This window comes from Poromitra crassiceps (assembly GCF_964638095.1).
Source record: "Poromitra crassiceps genome assembly, chromosome: 6".
Taxonomy (NCBI): domain Eukaryota; kingdom Metazoa; phylum Chordata; class Actinopteri; order Beryciformes; family Melamphaidae; genus Poromitra; species Poromitra crassiceps.
Window position 1 is genome coordinate 32788461 of NC_139627.1, and position 20908 is coordinate 32809368.

Below are 20908 nucleotides of genomic sequence, written 5' to 3' on the forward strand. Positions count from 1 at the left end.
TCATGCCTGAGTGCGAGCAACTGCAACTTATCCCAATTTCCCCCCGGGGATCATTAAAGTCTTTCTGATTCTGATTCTGATTCTGATACATTTTATAATTGGTATCATAATCTAGCCTACTGAGTGAGTTTTTAAAGCATCTCAGCAGTGGGCTAGTCTTGAACTGTGGACTAGAAAGATTTGCATGAATGAAAAATGTGTTACTGCTTCACAGTGCATGGATACTGTAGCTACACTAATGATCCAGTAGGTACGGTTTGCGGAGCTAGATCCTATGTTTGTTATGTTGATTGCCACGGCAGACCACGACAAAGGCCTACTTATTTCACTTGCTTGCTGAGTTGCGTTTTGGCTGAAATGAGTGACAATTCGAACAAGTTGACAATTCAGTCTGATATCAGGCTACTATTTCACCGCCGTGAATATGATGATTTATTCAACCTAGCTCGATGTAGTAGAATGCAATTATTTTTGAAATCGGAGTCCTTTGACCAGACAAAACGGCTGTATTTTTCCCCATATCACTCTTCACAGGGAATCCTACAACTCCCAGAATGCATTGCCCACGTCACTGACTCAAAACTTGACACTAAAGATAAAGTTAGCAGAATTACAATTTCTTTACTGAGGCGTATTTTCTTTTACAAAACGTTTTCTTCGTTGAGTCTGGATAAATCACACGCATTTTCAAAGGATTTTGAAAGAAACCAGCGCAATGGAGTCAGTTACGTTATGTGGAGTTTGTGGACTAACTTATCTGCTGAATGGATGGATCATGGATGGATGTAACTTTGCTGCAAGCTAACGTTACAGGTACATTTAACACTGTTGCTTTTCGTTGTTGTTCTGTATTCAGAGTTGACAAAGTCCACATAATATTCTGTCAGAAAACAAGTCACGGTTCAGCAAAGCACCGTGAAGTTTGTTGCAGTGCGAGGCAGAGTTTTCTGTCTGTCTCCAATCATCACAGATATCACAAATCACAAATATACTACTGATATACACACTTATCTTTTAAATATTTTAAACCTGTGTGGCACCTAGTGGCAGCACAGGGGTGTAAACACACAAACTATGCCTGATGCCGCTTCGTCATCATTAGGGGACGGTAAAAAATAAATAAATGAATACATAAATAAAATACAGATAGCAGCACCTTATTGATACTCCGATACTGGCCAATCAGGAACAGGTACCAATTTAATACCGGTCCACGGTACCTATCCCTAATCATGGGCTACAAGAAACGTTCCATAGGGCCGCAGTTGGCCACACTTTGAAAGTGCTAATGTAGAGGGTCTCATCTCTGCATCGCCAAGCTAGCTTCTGTTGGACTGAAGAGAGGTCAGTGTGGTTGAGCTGAACCCGCTAACCCAGAGAACTGCTGTGTGTGTGTGTGTGTGTGTGTGTGTGTGTGTGTGTGTGCATGTGTGTGTGGTACACAGGGCTGCGGTGACAGGCAATCTGGATGACCACAGTGGGAAACTAAGCCTCACAATATAGAGTGGTCTCTTTCAGAGACACACAAACACACACGCACGCGCACACACACACACACACACACACACACACACACACAGATAAACAGCGAGCGAAAGATGCTAGAAAATCCTGTTTGCTTTGTGTTTGGTCATGGAATGCCTGACCCACACAGATACACACACACACGCATGCACGTGCGCGTACACAGACACAGACTCACGCACACACACACACACACACACACACTATGTTGGTCCTTAATCAACAGCCCACAGCCGTTGTGAATATGCTGTTACCATTGGGAATGAGACAGATTGTGCGGTGTATTAGTGTGTATCCAGATGAGTGCAGGTGTGTGTGTTTGTTTATGAGTGATGTGTCCAGCCATCAGACATTAAAACATTTTCGACCTGCTCCACTGAACCGCCACTAACACCGATACCAACAGATCGCCTCTCCGATTGTACTTGGCCAATTCCCCCTGCTGTCCCAATTGTTGCTCCAACCCCTCTGTCGATCTGGAGAGACGAGCACGCACACGCTTCCTCTGATACATGTGCAGTCGTCAGCAGCTTCTTTTGACCTGACAGAGAGGAGTTTCACCGGCAGGACGTAGCACGTGGGAGGATCCTGCTATATCCCCCCAGTTCCTCTCCCCCTGAACAGGCACACCGACCGACCAGAGGTGGCGCTAGTGCAGGGACCAGGAATCATACCGAATCATCCCACCCACAGGCATGGCCAATTGTGTCATACAGGTCTGACCAAGCTGGAAGTGCTGCTGCCGGGAATTTACCTCTACACTACCCAGACGCCCCCTGTGTAGAGTTGCTCCGATCGATCGGCACTTGATCGGAATCGGCCGATTTGGCCTTTTTCGGCTTTGATCGGAGTTATCAAAAGTGCCGATCAAACAAGGCCGATCAGAATGACACAAAATCTGCAAGAACTACTACCAGAGACGTTTCAATATAGAGATAGTGCACTCCCAGGCTGCCAAGTAGTATTCTCCCGGTCTCCTAAAGGGCAGCTTGTGATTGGCTGTCTCTCCGAGTCATGAAGCTTCATTGGCTCCCAAGTTTCCTTAGGGGGCGTGGTGGTAGTGGCGAAAAAGTGTTTGGAAGTTGCACTCTCTCTATAGCGAAAGCAGCTTGGGCGAGAACAAACAGCACAGCAGCTAACATGGCGTCGCCTGTCTGGCAATTTTACAACTTGTTGGAGAAGGACAACAAATTTGCCGTTTGCATTGTGTGCTCAAAGGAGATACCGCGTGGAGGAACGCAGCAGAAGAGTTTCAACACTACGAACCTCATAAGACATTTGAAGGTTTCCCACGTCAAGGAATTTGAGGAGTTTACAAAGTTGGCGAGCGCGCAGCAACCCGTTCGCCACTCACTCAGCTAACTGTAACAGAGACATTGAAACGACAGCAACCCTACAGCAACGACAGCAAGAAACGAAAAGAAATAAATGCAAAGCTAATGGAATTCATATGTCTTGATCAGCAGCCGCTGTCTGTTGTGGAAGACCTCGGGTTCAAACGCCTCATATCCTGCTTGGATCCATGTTACACGCTGCCAGGACGTAAATATTTAACTGACGTTTGCCTGCCGGAATTATACCAAATTGTGTACAAGCACATCGAGAGCCTTATGAAAGACAACACCACGTCAATCAGCTTCACGACTGACATTTGGAGTTCGAGTGTCTGTCCTATGTCCATGCTGAGCCTAACTGCGCAGTTTATTGATGAAAAGTTCGACCTGAACAAAGTTGTACTTCACTCACAAGAGTTTTCTGGGTCACACACCGCGGAGGCTATCGCTGCAGCTTTCACACGAACGTTATGCAGACTGCAGCTGTTTGATATGCGGGTGGTCGTGTATCGTTCCAATTTTAGTAGGACACCATATCGATCTGCCCGCCCACCATGCGAGTGCACCTATCCTCCCTGCTCAGCGGACTAGGAGGGAAGTCTTGTTGAATGAATTCGTTCATCATACACTAACCAATGAAAATATTCATTTGGGCTAGGAGGAGCAGGAAATCCCTCCGCTCGCCTTTCAATGCGGGAGCGGGGGATTTCACCTGAAAGTACAGAGCAGCACGGTAATGTGGCCGTGCTGCTTGGCTCGTGTGAAAGCAATTTCTGTGGCGAGGCGGCTGCCTTTACGGGACTCCTAAACGGCAACTTTTGCGCGATCTGTGTATGAAAGAGCCGACATGTTCCAAGCTGTGTTGGTGCACATGTTGTGTACATAGTATTATATTTTTTGTTTTATAAGACTATTTATTTTTCCACAGGAAAGCTACAGTATACAGTCTACTCTGTAATAAATAATAATAAAACGGTTGTCAATTCATGATACTTTCTCATCTCCTAATTTTAATACTTAATATACAATGTCGATGTTGTTAAGAATAATTAAATATATGAATAATGCGACACAATAAATAGAAGGCTTGAATTGATGGATTTGACGGGGTGATCGGTGATCGGCCATATCGGGATCGGCAGATACTGCTTCCAGTGATCGGTGATCGGCCTCAAAAAAGCTGATCGGAGCATCTCTACCCCTGTGTATTTCTATTTTTGACAGTTACGTCCAGGAAGCCCCTTTTTCTTTTTCTGCTTCAACCCAGCTGATGCAAACGCACCGGTAAGTCACATTTTATATTTCTGTAACGTTTCAACAATTCACTCAAAGTTTGCTTGACAGCTGGATGGAAGCATATCTCTCTACAGGCCCCCTCTCTCTACACCCCCTCTCTCTCTACACCCCCCCTCTCTCTCTACACCCCCTCTCTCTCTCTACACTCCCTCTCTCTCTACACCCCCTCTCTCTCTACACTCCCTCTCTCTCTACACTCCCTCTCTCTCTCTACACTCCCTCTCTCTCTACACCCCCTCTCTCTCTCTACACTCCCTCTCTCTCTACACCCCCTCTCTCTCTACACTCCCTCTCTCTCTACACTCCCTCTCTCTCTACACCCCCTCTCTCTCTACACTCCCTCTCTCTCTCTACACTCCCTCTCTCTCTACACCCCCTCTCTCTCTACACTCCCCCTCTCTCTCTACACCCCCTCTCTCTCTCTACACTCCCTCTCTCTCTACACCCCCTCTCTCTCTACACTCCCTCTCTCTCTACACTCCCTCTCTCTCTACACCCCCTCTCTCTCTACACTCCCTCTCTCTCTACACCCCCTCTCTCTCTACACCCCCCCTCTCTCTCTACACCCCCTCTCTCTCTACACCCCCCTCTCTTTCTACACCCCCTCTCTCTCTACACCCCCCTCTCTTTCTACAGACCCTCTCTCTACACCCCCTCTCTCTACAGACCCTCTCTCTCTCTACACCCCTCTCTCTCTCTACACCCCCTCTCTCTCTACACCCCCTCTCTCTCTCTACACCCCCCTCTCTCTCTACACCCCCTCTCTCTCTACACCCCCTCTCTCTCTCTCTACTCCCCCTCTCTCTCTCTCTACTCCCCCTCTCTCTCTCTACACCCCCTCTCTCTCTCTCTACTCCCTCTCTCTCTCTACACGCCCCCTCTCTCTCTACACCCCCTCTCTCTCTCTCTCTGACTAAATATATAAGGTGTTTATAAGAGCAGCTCAAACCAACAGTAATCAATTGCTGCTTCAGTCTTCCCTCTCCTCTCTCTGTCTCACCCTTCAGCTCAGCTCCCCCCCACATACACACCACAAGGACAAAGCAGTTGTTTTCCAGCCTTCCAGTCAGCAGAAAATATTATTATTCCGTCCCGTCAAGCAGCATGTCAGGTACAGATGAATGGAGACAGGTGTATTTATAGAGTTTTGACATGTAACCTTTTCTTTCAGCTCTCTCCTCAGCCTATATCTCATATAGATCCAACACTCACCTTGTCCTCAGCTATCCTTCCAACTGAGACTTTTCCTCTGTTTCACACTGACTTACACTTCCTCTAAGGAAGATAGAAACACTTAGTGAAAGCAATGTACCCGGCATTGCCAGGGTTAAAGATGCACTATGTAAACTTAAGTGGGGGACTTTGGGACGGCTTTAGCTCGGGAGGTAGAGCAGGTCGGCCAATGACTCAAGGGTTGGCGGTTCGAATCCCGCTCCCTCCCAGCTGTTGTCGTTGTGTCCTTGGGCAAGACACTTAACCCTCATTGCCTCGTATGAATGGGTATGAATGTCTATGAATGTTGGTGGTGGTCGGAGGGGCCGTAGGCGCGAAATGGCTGCCACGCTTCCGTCAGTCTTCCCCAGGGCAGCTGTGGCTACATCACCCGTAGCTTACCACCACTGGTACGAATGGTGTGAATGAATAATGATTTTCTGTGAAGCGCTTTGGGTGTCTTGAAAAGCGCTATATAAATCCAATCATTATTATTATTATTATTATTAAGTAAGATTATTACATTAAATTATCAAAAAATTAGTAGACCTATAGCGCCCGGCATGGTTCTGCGCAACCTCGACTTGGCGCCCTGTCGCAGAATGGCGGCGACAGCGGGACTGTGCATACTCGAACGTTAACTCAGCACGTTGGCTGCGGTACATGTTCAAAACATTATCGTGTCGTTTACCAAGAACTTGCAATCATGTCGGTGGGGGAACATTTTATTGTTCCTCCATTTCAAAACTCATTCCGGTGAGCCTGCAGAAGGCTTTGCTAGATGAGGGACAAGCACTGTTAAATGAGGAAATGGCATTTCCTCATTCCTCACAACAAGGAGTTGACACCGCAGTCACATTTTCGAGGAGCTGCACGCCCCCTACGCCGAGCTGCGCCGATAGGACGCCCAGCTGCGGCGACCCCCTTGGCGCAGTCAGCGCCGGCGATTTCGCTCGAGCATAATTTGCGCTTATGTCATACACTTTTTTTGTTGTCTATTTACATTATCTTAAATGTTTTCAACAATGTTCCAACCCAGAGAAATCCTCAATTCTATTCAAAGACACGGAGCGTTTCACATGATCGCATGTAGATGACGTCATCGCCTCTTTCCTGAAAATACTGATAAGAGGAACCAAGGAGAAACGTTCCTACTGAAAGAGGAGCGGGGACACAAAACACCAGCGCACAACTTGCGCTCAGGACCTTGCTTTTCCCGCCCCCACGTAGGCTAGGCTAAATTAAGCTTCTCTGGGGTCACTGGTGACCAAAACGTTAACTTGTTAGCAAGTACAGTCACACCTTTCAATAAAATAAGTGATGAAAAATCCATTTGCTTGGTTGCTGAAGAAAGGAAGATGCTTTTTCCGCGATAGCAAGCTAACGTGGCTAACGCTACCATCCCATAAAGTCTATGTTTTCAACCCTCAATTCTCCCAATTTACCAAAAATCTAACACAAAAATAGCCTGTTTCATGCACTTGATCTGATGCTAATCAAGCGACTTTTTTCCCACAGCCACCTAACTGTTCAGGAATGTGAATGGAATGCCGTGGCGTCTAAAAAAGAGCGTGCAAGAAAAAAGAGATTTATGCAGGAAGCACACAGCAGTTGGTTGCAATTTGCATCTATTGTTGAGTCTTCAAAGTGAGTCATGTCTGCCGTGCCCTTGTCTTGCTCCCTGCAGCCTGAGCAGAGATGGATAGAGAGAGAGAGAGAGAGAAAGAAGGAGGGAACGTTCCCTCCCTCACCCGTACAAAGGATGGGACCATTAAAAACGTTGCGGTGACAGGAAGGAGAGCGATCCATCACCTTATAGAGCCTGGGTCTGTGGGACCGCTGCCACCCAGTTCACCACCAAGCTAACAATCTAACATGTGGGTGGGCTCAACATGCAGCACTGTTAGTCCCACTCACTGATGAAGGAAGGGCCAGTGGTACATGTGTAGCACAAAAAAATCTGAATGCCTGATCAAGGCCCCTAACTGTGACCCAGGAGACAGCAAGGCAATAGCTGAAGCCATTAATCTGACATTTGCACTTGTCTCTCAACCCCTGCCTCCTTTGGATACGACAAGCCTACCTGCATTTCTACCGGCCCCCAGCAAACTTCCTACCATCCAAGTCTGGGATGTGTTGCACAAACTACAGGCCATCAACTGTAGCAAAGCCCCAGGCCCTGATTTTATCCCCCCTAAAATTCTCAAGGAATTTGCTGTGGAGCTCTGTTCCCCAATGACTGATATTCTGAACTCCTCCGTCCAGGAAGCATCAGTACCAAGGGAATGGAAAGAGGCTATTGTTGTCCCAGTGCCTAAATCTCAGCCCCCCACGTTTGAGGAACTAAGGCCAATCTCCCTCACCCCTCAGCTTTCCAAACTTGCTGAAGGTTATGTGGCTGACTGGATATGGCAGGACATCGAAGGTCATCTTGACCCCCAACAATATGGATGTAGAAAAGGGAGGTCTACAACAGATGCCCTAACTAGTCTCATGGACTTCCTTCACAGATCTACAGGTAAAGTAAAAACCTGCTGTACGCTGGCCGTCACTGACTTCTCTAAAGCCTTTGATAAGGTTAATCACAACATTGCCGCCAACTGCCTGATTGAACTGGGAGTTAGGCCGGAGCTTATTCCCTGGGTCCTAGATTTCATGATTGATCGCCGACAGCAGGTGAGATACCAGGGCTGTCTGTCCTCATGGCTCCACCTGACCTGTGGAGTGGCACAGGGGACTAAGCTAGGTCCAGTCATCTTCCTGGCTGTGATTGACAGTGCTCTGCGCTCCCATGGAGCCAGGTGGAAGTATGTGGATGATATGACCATCGCAGAACAGCGCCACTTCACTCAGCCCTCCTCCCTGCAATCTGTCATGGACGAGCTGTCCTCCTGGGTTTCAAACCAGGATATGCACCTAAACCCTAGTAAATGTAAAGTTGTCCATGTAAATTTTTCCTGCCATCCACTCCCCCCAGCTCCCCTGGTTCTGAATGACCACCATCTAGAAGTCAGTTAAGGTCCTTGGCCTATGGATCCAAGAGAACTTAAATGGGACCAGCAGGTCACCCAAATGCTTTCCACTGCCAACCGTAAGCTGCATGTCTTGCATAGACTTAAACGCTTCGGTGTAGGCAGAGCTGATCTAGTGACCATTTTCAAAACATGCATCCGACCCACCATAGAATATAGTACTCAGTGTGGCACTCCTCCCTGTCAGCTTTCCAATCCATGCAGTTGGAGAAAATCCAAAAAAGAGCCTGTCGCATTATTCTGGGCCAGGAGTACGAACACTACCAGCCCTCCCTCAGTATCCTCGGCATCTGCCGATTTTCGGAGAAGAGAAGACCTGTGTCGGAGTTACGCTCACCATGTCCAAAACTCCCACCTGAGAGAACTCCTCCCCCCCCCCACCAATGGCTCTGTCTCTGGCCACAGCACAAGACAGGCCAGTAAGCTCCAATCTATGCGAACAAGAACTGAGCACTATAGGAACTCCACCATCCCCTACCTGAGCAGACTTATAAATGAAAAGTATCAATTATATTCTAACCCCTCTTTTTAATGATGTTTTGTGTTTGTGTGGTTTAACATTTATAATGTAAAGAACATGAAATTAATCTAGTCTGAACTCAATGCAATATGTTCTTGAATAAACTACTACTACTACTACTACTAATACTACTAGTCTACTACTACATTATCTTGTTTCAAATGTAAAGCCCTGGGCCGTCCGGTAGTGTAGCATAGATTCTCTGCCTACCAACACGAGGGTTGCAGGTTCACACCCCCGTCTTACCTCCAGCTTGGTCGGGTTTCCATACAGCCACGACTGTATGTGGGTGGGAAGCCGCATTGGGGGTACGTGTCCTGGTCGTTGCACTAGCACCTCCTCTGGTCAGTCGGGGCACCTGGTCGGGGCAGAAGGGAACTGGTGGGAATAGCATGATCTTCCCATGTGCTGCGTCCTGCGAGTGAAGCTCCCCGCTGTCAGGTAAAAAGAAGCGTCTGGAAACTGCGCACGTGTCGGAGGAAGCATGGTGCTAGTCTACGGCTCTCCCCACATCGGCAGAGGGTGGAGGAGCCACTGGTGCAGCAGGGGGAAATTGGCCAAGTACAACTGGGAAGAAAATGGGGGGAAATCATAAATAATGATAATAAAAAATGAAAGTCCTAAAGTCATGTTTCAAGATGTATAAAATACTCACTTTGAATAATCATTTGTGTTTGATGGTTTTTCCCACCAAAATTTTGTTAAAATCCTTAAAGACCCCCTAAAGTCAAATTTTTTTTTTCTTCTTGTTCCTTCAGTTGGATGTCAGAGCTTCACTGTGCAGAATGATGTCTGTGCAGAGTTTGACACTAGGAGGCTGTTTTCACAATCGTCTGCTGAAAGTGGGAAGTTTCTCTGAGCTCACTGAAAAGGCGGTTTTCAACAAGCAGGATTCGTGACATCACAAATCCTGCTTACTTATTTTTGTGATGATAGTATCGCCTGCTTTGTAGCTAAACCCATCAAACTTAAATCATGTTAATTAAGTCTATGTACAGTAGATATATTTTATGCAAGATTAGTGGTGCTAATGTTCTAGCTGTTAGCTGTAAGGTAAGCTAGGTCTAGTCTGGGTTAGTAACATGTAACAATTTTACAACCTAGCAAAATGTGAATTGTATTTATGTGCTTTCTTTGTATTTCGGTATGCTTAGGTCTTGGAAGAGAAAGACAGATATGGGGTGCCTCTCAACAAAGAAAAACAAACAAAAATTGCTCCAAGATACAGACAGAAATGTCCAAAATGTTACAACTATCCCCAGTCTCCCCTACATACAGTATGAGTATGATATGATACAAATTGGACAGAGTTCAAACTAGGTTATTTTAATTGAAAACATCTTCAGAAAATGAAATGCAAAGTAGGCTCAAGCATAAATCAACACTATTCTTTCAACACGATTGTGATTGCCCAGTTACTAATCCAACGCTTATGGAGAGCTGCAAGATTTGTCATCTATGATGGATGCGATTTCAAATGTTGCCAAATGCAGTACTTGAGTAAAAAAATACGAGTTTACCGGGTCATTAACAACACAAACCCTGACAATCATAGATGAGAGGAGTCTACCAGAGCCTCTTAAATACCAATGGCTGACATTCATTAATCACATGACTGCAAAATCAATGCATGTTGGAAAATTCTATTGTGTATTTTGAAGGACCTTGGAAAACAATTCCTCGCTGATCCGTTCATCATGAACATTCCTATTGTAATCACATTACAGCCTCTGTGCTAATAACAATATCTAGCCAGAACAAAAGATGTTCTGTTTCCAATTACCTCCTTTTTTCCTCTTGACCAGGGTCCGACTGATATTGGTTTTTAAAGGTACGGATAGATGCCATAGCTGATTTTATGTACCGACTCAGTATATTTAAATGTGTCCATTTAATTGACCATGACAAGAACTTAGAGAGGTGCCCAAATTCTTTCGTATGAACGGCCAAAATGTATGTGGATGGACGGCCGTGGGCCAAAACTAAATCGTGTGTAATATGCGCTGTACTGATGACTGTACACAGTGCATGTGCCTCATGGCAAACGAGGAAGTAATTACGGTTACTCTTTGTTAGTTTGGTTACTTTTTGTTAGTTCTCGCTGTGGGTGATTTACTTAAAAAATGACAGTTTCCCGTAACTTTGGATTATTATTTCATCGCGTGGTGAGTACACGAGTCACAACATGTACATGTGAGTGTTTCTGGCACTGTTGGAATGTGTATTTTGGGCGACTGAACGGGAGTAGGCAAACGTAACATTCATTGCCATTGTAGCGCAAAGCTATCAGTGAGGGCTGTAGCGCTGTTTGTACTGCACACACAGTGATGATAAAGGCATCCACATTCTCCATTTACTGTCGGCAATATGGCAAATAGGCGAATCTCCCAAAATGTTGGCGTAACCCTTTAACGGCCTCCCAGTGACAGTCAGAGCGCCTCCCAGTGGCTGCAGGAGAAGGAATGACAATGTTAAAGGTAAAGGCCTGTTCCTTCAACTGTCTGCCCCTCCCATCTTCTCATGTTTATAATCCTCCATTTTTCTCAGCTTTCCTCACCCCCCCTCTCTCTTCTCCTTCCTGTTTTCTTCCTACTCAATTTACTAGTCTCCTCGCAATCTCAAAGCCTTCAATCAATGTCAGTGTCTATTAGTTGAAACTGATCGGGCATTGTCAATAATGGTCATCGACAGCCTTTCGACGATTCACAATTCATCCGATAGCCGCACCATAAGAGTTCATACCAATACACCAGCAGGACATCTAGCCTACTATATCTCAAGAGTCTTGAATTAAAAAATGTCTTAAGAGATGAGATAGCCTACTTACACTTGTATCCAATGCAAAACAACTTCTTATTTATTTGGTAACAAAAAAGCAGGAAGTGAATGGTGGACGTGGGCTCTGACTAACAATTGAGAACAAAGCTACACATCGAGTAGCCCTTCACCCACAATGTAAACAGGAGTCAATTTAATAAGAGAAAAAGTTAACTTAACAAAAACAGCGCATGAACAAAACTAACAAAAAGAGAGGGTAGAGACTAGAGAGGGTACTGAGACAGCCTGTTTGGATGCCTGGCCAGGCCATACCCCATCCCTCCTCTGCCTTATAGGCCACACCCCACGTGTGACCCCAGGTGGCCCAAGAGCCCAGCTGCTGGAGGGAGGGGGGCACCTCAGGATGTCTCTCCCAGGGATGTGACCCTTCAGCCCAGACAGGACCCACTAAGCTGTTCTCTGGAGACACCAGAGGAGAGGGCAGGTTGGAGATATGAGTCTATTAATTACGCTATTTACAGCTAGCTGTATAGTCTCTGACACCCCCCCCCCCCCCCACACACACACACACACACACGAGGCAGGTGTTGCACCTATACATAATCCACTCCTCAGTTGCCCAGTCCACTGGAGAGACAGCAGACTGGGCAGCAGCTCTATTCTAATGCTTCTCTGCACCTTTGATCTCAGTATGGAAACCAGTGGTGTGTGTGTAATCTCGTGCTTAGCTCACTGAACACACTCACACAAATGTGCACGCATGCATGCACGCACATACACGCACAGACACACACACATGCACGCGCACACGGTCCCTAAGGTTTGTAATAGGACAGAGGTGACCTGTCGTTTCCAGTTCTTCTCTCCTTGTTAAGCATCTGATCGTTGCGCATCGATTTGTCTGACACAACCATGGAGTTTGTGTGTGTGTGTGTGCACATGCGTGTGCGCGCATTTGTGTGTGTGTGTGCAGTGATATAAGCAAGACCAAGGAGGTCATTGTGGATTAAAGGAAGGGGAGGGAGACTCACCCCCCAGTCACCATCAACGGCACAGTGGTGGAAAGGGTGGACAGCTTCAAGTACCTGGGAGTCAACATCCACGAGGGACCTGACGTGGGCCAGCCACACCACCATTGTCATCAAAAAGGCCCAACAGCGATTGCATGGACTCAGACGCCTAAAGAAATTTGGCCTGAGGCCCAAAATCCTCAGGGACTTCTACAGAGGCACCATTGAGAGCCTGCTGACCGGCTGTTTCACTACCTGGTACGGGAACTGTACCACCATAGCATGTAGCAAGGCACTGAGAAGGGTGAGGCGCGGGGCCCAGCACATGACAGGATGTGAGCTGCCAAAACTGCAGGAACTGTACAATCAGCACGGACGGCACGGTGGGTCAGTGGTTAGCACCGTTTCCTCACAGCAAGAAGGTCCCGGGTTCGAACCCCGGTCCGTCCCAGGTCCTTTCTGTGTGGAGTTTGCATGTTCTCCCCGTGTTCATGTGGGTTTTCTCTGGGTGCTCCGGTTTCAGTGTGCGGACTCTACTTATTTTTCTAGTTATTTGCTTTATTTGTCCAGCACCTGCCTTATTGTAGATGTGCATGCTCTACCTTTTCTTCATTTGCTCCGGTTTCCTCCCACCATCAAAGACATGTATGTTAGGGTTAATACTCCTGTCAGTGCCCCTGACCAAGGCAATGGCAAAAGAACTGGAGTTGGTCCCACTGCGGCTGCCCACTGCTTCTAGTTCTAGGAAGGTTCCTAGTAGAGGATGGGTCAAATGCAGAGGATGAATTTCCCCACGGGGAAAAATAAAGAATAACTTAATCAGCGGTGCCTCAGGAAGTCCCAGAAGATCATCAAGGACATGAACCAGCCCCACAACAGCCTGTTCTCCCTGTTGCCCTCAGGGAGAGGATACAGGGTCCCAAAAGCACACACAAACCGTCTGTGGGATTGTTTTTTTCCGCAGGCTATGAGACTCCTCAATAAATAACACAAACACCTGTATTATTGTCATTTGCACACTTTGACTGACACGTGGAGACTTTTGGACGCGGTGGACACTTTTTATATTTATTCCATCTTATTCTATTTGAATACCATATTACTTCTTTATTACCCTTCTTATTTTACTGTTTGCCCAACTGCCTTACATACACTGTTTACATTGATTGCCCTATGTAACTATATTGCCCTATTGTTGTGATTGTGTGCTGTATTTGCTGTTTGCTGTGATTTTGTACCTATTTACCTACTGCACCTTGTCTGTAACGGAGCCCAGCATAAGAATTTCACACGTGTGTACTTGTACTATGGAGTGACAATACAAATTTTGAAACGTTAATCTTGACACATTCAAGCCTCTCTTTTTAATAGTTGTCTGTGAGCTTGTGTAAAGCTCCTAGCTCTCATTAGAAACATTCTCAGTGTTGTAACAATAATTAACCTTGATCCATGTCTCACACTATGCCATATTGGGTCCTTGAATTTGAGGTAACTGGGTCTTGAAAGTCCTTGAAAAGTCCTTGAACTTGATGTTTGTGTGGCAGCCCTGTAGACAGTTAGGCTCTATAGTCATTGATCAGGCCCAATCAAACCTGACCTATCTATGTAACAACCACACATTTCCCCAGTGGCTCCAGAGAAAGATCAAAGGAGACAAATGGAGACACACATGACTAAGACACAGAGAGAGAGATGACTAACCTACACAGAGAGAGAGACAGAGAGAGATGACTAACCCACAGAGAGAGAGAGACAGAGAGAGCGAGAGAGAGACATGCTCTGGAGGTCAGACAGGAGCACGTCTTCCCCGTTGGAAGCCTCTATCTATTGGCTATAGGGTTACACATGTGTGCGCGCTCACACACACACGCGTGTGCACATACACACATACTGTGACTTTGCCAGGAGACTGCGATGTGATTGGCTTATTGATCTCAGTGAGACAGACAGATCTCAAAGGAAAGCGGAGGTGTCTTTACAGACATAAGGTCACTGCTAACAGGAGCTGACCCTACCTTACACATGGCCTCTGCTCCATGTCTGTCCTACCTTACACATGGTCTCTGCTCCACACCTGTCCTACCTTACACATGGTCTCTGCTCCACGCCTGTCCTACCCAACCCGATCTCCAAAAAAATTGTAAAATAGCAACGTTTGTGGACAAACGTTGGTATTTTACAATGTCGGCTAAGAAATTGTAAAATGGGAACGTATGTGTCTACAGCGGTGGGCGTGGTTTGGGCGTGTTTTACGGAGATTTTCTGTTTCTAACCCCTCCCCCTACTCTAATCCTAACCCTAAAATCTCAGAACGTTACTATTTTACAATTTCCGAGCCGAAATTGTAAAATAGCAACGTTGGTCCATATCGTTGGTATTATACAATTTTCTGTGAGACTGTGTTGGTCCTACCTTACACATGGTCTCTGCTCCATGTCTGTCCTACCTTACACATGGTCTCTGCTCCATGTCTGTCCTACCTTACACATGGTCTCTGCTCCACACCTGTCCTACCTTACACATGGTCTCTGCTCCACACCTGTCCTACCTTACACATGGTCTCTGCTCCACACCTGTCCTACCTTACACATGGTCTCTGCTCCACACCTGTCATACAGGAGGTGACCCTACCTTACACATGGTCTCTGCTCCACGCCTGTCCTACCTTACACATGGTCTCTGCTCCACACCTGTCCTACCTTACACATGGTCTCTGCTCCACACCTGTCATACAGGAGGTGACCCTACCTTACACATGGGCCCCGTTCCAATACCCATACTTGTACTTCTTTCTTGTAGTATGTACTGCCGCTGCCCTCACAAAGTATGGATTGTAGTGTGCAGCATGCATGCAAAATGCATACTATTGGGACACACTACATCTGTCGTCACGTGAGCTTCCTGAACTCCGACCTCTTGCTCACTTCCGCCGACGTCCGCAGCGCCACATTTGAGTTTTTTTTAGTTTTTTTTATTCAATAAACAAAGTCTGGCAGTAACAAACAGTACATTATACAAAAAATGCAGACTAAACATTTACAAAATTGGAACAGACAATCAAATAAACAAAATAAAATAAATAAAGCAAAAACATTAAGTCAGAGTTCTAAACAGGAATCAAGATATGCATGTTTTGGTACACACCATGCTTGTTTGGTTTTAACATATTTCAAGGCTTTCTTAAAGTTAATTATCTCATTCATGAACACGCAGCTCAGTCAGTGCGACGTAACTCCAGTAGGTGGCGGTAATGCACAAAAAGTTGTTTGCCAACCGCCATAAAACATTAGAAGAAGAAGAAGAAGACGTAACTTCCTGCTGCGCAAAGGATTGTGGGGAAGTTTGGCTGGTGCAGCATGCATCGATGCATACTCCGAAATAGGAGCTGATGTAGTACAACATCCTGGTACTCTTGGCATACTACATCTGACATACTATGTATTGGGACATACTAAATCTTTTTTTGCCTACTAAATAGTATGGAAGTATGGGTATTGGAACGGGGCCATGGTCTCTGCTACACGCCTGTCCAACCTTACACATGGTCTCTGCTCCACACCTGTCCTACCTTACACATGGTCTCTGCTCCACACCTGTCAGGAGGTGACCCTCCCTATGGTCTCGGCTCCAAGCCTCTCAGCAGGTGACCCTACCTTACACATGGTCTCTGCTCCACACCTGTCCTACCTTACACATGGTCTCTGCTCCACACCTGTCCTACCTTACACATGGTCTCTGCTCCACACCTGTCCTACGTTACACATGGTCTCTGCTCCACACCTGTCCTACCTTACACATGGTCTCTGCTCCACGCCTCTCAGCAGGTGACCCTACCTTACATGGTCTCTGTAAATCTCTCATAAATCTGTAATAAACATTGTGTTTTGATTAGACGTTTGATTTATGGTGGCCATCCATGCTTGATTATTTCTCATGAGTTGTTAATTTTTGGGTTGATGCAAGATTTGGTGCAAGATTTAAAGATTTTTGACCACTCAAGAATAAAAAAAAACGAAATAAAAAAATACAGAATCAGCTTTATTGGCCAAGTATGTAGACATACAAGGAATTTGACTCTGGTATACGTTGCTCTCAATGTACTTACAAGGCAAAAAAAAGGGTATGCAAACAAGCTAAATCAACAAACACTACCTTGGAACCCAGGTATGGCTGTCCCAGAGTCTATTTACATGCCGAAATAGACTCTGGGACAGCCATACCTTTTTTTAGGCTTCCTGTACAGCACGGATCTTCCGCCCGGGATTTCCACTTCTGTGCAGTGATGCCTTTTAAAAACATACTATGGGCCTGTCTGATTCTCAAGTGAACGAGCTATATAGGTGGCATTTCTAGCTATATATCTACATAATAAAGTAATTAAGTTGTCTGTCCCTCTGTGTGTCCCTCTGTGTGTCTGTCGTCTATACACGCCCACACCGCCGGACCGATTGGGCTGAACATTTGCATGGAGGTGGGTTATCATCCGGGGAAGGACATGGGCAGGTTGGAAAGTCCTGGAACCACCTGGAAAGTGCTGGAAACTACATTTACATTTTTCACTTGCTCTTATGACTTATCACTGATGATGTCTCAACTTCGCATCACTGATGACATCCTAGTGCTCTTCTGACATCACTGATGATTTCACAATGCCTATGACATCAGTGATGTCACAATGCACAATTGCTCAAGTGACATCACTTATGACATCATCAGTGATTTATGACATCACTGATGACATCATCAGTGGGACAAAAATTGAAACAGATAACATAGGACAAACATTGCCCACATTGCCCCTTTTATAGACAAGATAGATAGATGATAGATAGATGAGAGATCAAGGGACCCCTTTGAAAATGGCAATGCCAGTTTTTCCTCGCCAAAATTTAGCCTAACTTTGGAGCGTTCTTTAACCCCATTCCCGACAAGCTAGCATGAGATTGTTCCCTGAGGTCTTCTAGTTTCACATGATACCACTATCTAGTACCAAGATGGATTTATCTGGGGAGCAAGAGGTTTTGAGACTGCCATGATGTTTTTAAAGCACACCCAGTCGTTTATAATCAAAGATGGAAGGGAAATCCTGTTTTACATGAAATGGGACCGTTAACACTAGAGACTAGCCAAACAACAGAATACTGTGGGTTGATTATTGGGGCTTTTACTTCAATCCAGTAATATAGCAGCATAATGATGACAGAGCTTTCCTTCTTCTGGAAAATAAGAGTTTAAAACTTGAGACTAATTGCTTGGTAAGTTTTCTTTTTCATTTTTTTCTTTTTTCTTTCAGTGTGTAAACACAATGAAGTGCAACCTCAGAGAAAACCTATGCCTTCGGGCCACGTCGGCTATGGGGGATATTCACCCATATCATGTAACCCACATGTACACAAACACAGAGAGCAGAAGCAGACATCCACTTCACAACTAGCTGCCATGGGACTGGGAGACTAACCCCTCGGATCCACAACCAATTGGGACAGATTACTGACTTGAGTTCTGAGAAAGATAAGAAGAAACTTGGTTAACCCAGTGGGGAAATTGGGTCTTTGAAGCAGCAAATAGCAATAGGATACAATAAAGAAAACTGGGATATATACGAATACAGCAAAATGAGGGCTAGATAAACATATTGCAACTAGCAAATTCATCACCATTATGTGTTAAGTAGAAATATTGAAAGGTATATATGAAAAAATGAGCTGCAGCATTATGAGGGTGTTCATTATGGGTTCATAAACTGACCTGGGAGCTGACAAATCTCAGTGTGCGGACTCTATTTATTTTCTAAGTTTATTTGCCTTTTGTCCTGCACCTGACCTCCTTCAAGCGGATGTGCACGCCCTACTTCTTTCTTCATTGTTCATTATGGGTTCATTGTCCCATTGATGTTTCTTAAAATCCGTATAAAAAGTGTTGGACCAAAAAAAAAGCTATATTCAGCTATATTCAGAATCAAGAGACCATATAACATTTCACTCAGACCAAAACTCTATCACTCCACACCTGAGAAGGGCATTCAATCAGTGCTGTAGAGCGGATTGCAGGTTCACAACCTTTGAAGAATATAAGAATGAATGAAGTGAAATTACAACATGTATGGGTGTGCAAAGAAAAAGAGAAAGAAAGAAAGAAAGAAAGAAAGAAAGAAAGAAAGAAAGAAAGAAAGAAAGAAAAAAAGAAAGAAAGAAAGAAAAAAAGAAAGGCACTCGAGGCTTTCCTCCAAGTCCTCCAATCAGCAGCATTAGCTGTCACATTAGTGTTCTTTTCATCCATAATAAACAGGCATTCCCTAATGGAAAAGAGCTTCAGCTCAGGAGCCGCTGAGATCTGGGCAACAGGAGGTCTTCATTTGGACATTTCAAGGTGAGTTAGAGCCCCTGTCGACCTTGGCTGCTTTCCCATGACTGCATAGGTAGAGGTTTTTCAGTTGATTACATTTTTATTACCAAATTCTGTGATTCTGTCTTTTTCTGCATTGCAGAAATCATATGGCCTTAGGGCAGAGATAGCTATAGATAATGATCAAAATGCAATCATTTGCACAATGTAATGACATTTCTTAATTGTTGTTTCCATTCTAGCAAGCCAATGCCATCGCTAGAGAGATTTGTGGCTCAGAAATAAACATAATTCTGTAGTCAGACTTTCTTCTCATTGAACCTTTATTTATTAAATAGTATTGTGGTTGTATGGAATTGTGAATCCCATGTTGAATATTGAATTATTTTATGAGATAAGCATATCATTCCATCCTAGTGCACTTCTGACAAGTTTTGATGGTAGTTCAGTTGGCAGTTTCCTTATGCACCCAGACTTTTAGAACACCGGTTAGATTCTGCAGCTGTACTTCAACCAATCAGATATATTCCTAATTGAAGAGTCTGCACACACGAGCTTTGGAGTTCCCACTGCACTGCAAAAGGTAATAGGTCGGTTATATTGATTTAGCCACGATGAGCAATGCTATTCTCAAACAGATTGAGGTTTGATAATTCAACTAATCCCAGTAATATGATGGACCACACTCTGGCCTTCCCAGCAAAGTCAACAGAGTCTCCGCCCTGTCATTTGTTTTAGCCTGGAGATGTCTTCTTAACCCGTTGGGGGCAAACGTTGACCTGGCTTTGTACCTCGACGGCACACCAGACCAAAACAAACGAGTGTGCTGATCATCAGCCGTCAATGGAGCCATTCATCGTCATTTAGCCACTTGATGCACCATCATCCATCAACGTGTCGAGCCAGATGTTCCACAGGACCATCCTCATTTGTCAGACTGAAGATGGCTGCAACCCAGCCGCCACAATAAAATGTATTAAATAAAAATGTTTAGATTCCACGGAAATGTAATACCAACATTTCGAAACCAAAATACATGGCATATGTTTCTAGATACTGTATGTGAATGTCAACGTTATACACATCATAGACTCTAATGACGTGTATAATGTTAATATTCACATTCATGACTGTCTCATGATGATGTACGTCATGGAGTAAGGGTGGGATTAGCAGATCTGTAGCATCCCCGTCCAGCGAGAGAGCGCTAGTTTCGACTCCCAAGCGAGGCATATGTGTTTTTAATTTGAACCCCAACCCAAACCATAACCCTAAACCAAGTTGTTTTACTTGCTTAAAACATAACCAAGCTATATAAAGTTGATTGATTGATTGATTGAAAGTTGTTTAATTTGTATTTAACGTTAGAAAGGCAGCAAGGTTTTCAAATTAACTGGCGTTTTTTTTTTTTTTTTACAGTTTAGAAACTAATTTTTCGCTTTGTTTCAAATTTACATTGATATTATTTTCAGACCCGTAAAAGGCCAACATTTGATTCAGGTGATTGGAATGGAAGATGAAGGCCCAGACAGGGGTGTGCAGATCCAGAGGAATCGGATATGCATTCCATGGCAGGTCTGTGCAAACACGCTCCATGTGGTCGGAATGATCAGCATTATCCCACTGTTTGGACAGGACTCCAACAATCACACTGATCTCAGCTCAGCAGGACATTAAAACAAGTGCCCCTGCATGACGGAGATGCAACCCACCCACCCACCGGCGGTGCGAGGGGGGGGGGTGGCATTTGTTAGGCATTAAGACAGAGGGGAGAAATCCAGAGATTCCCAAAGCCTGGACCGTGCTATCTAAATATTTAGGAGAACTTTAAGATAACCGGTGATCTCAAGGAACATG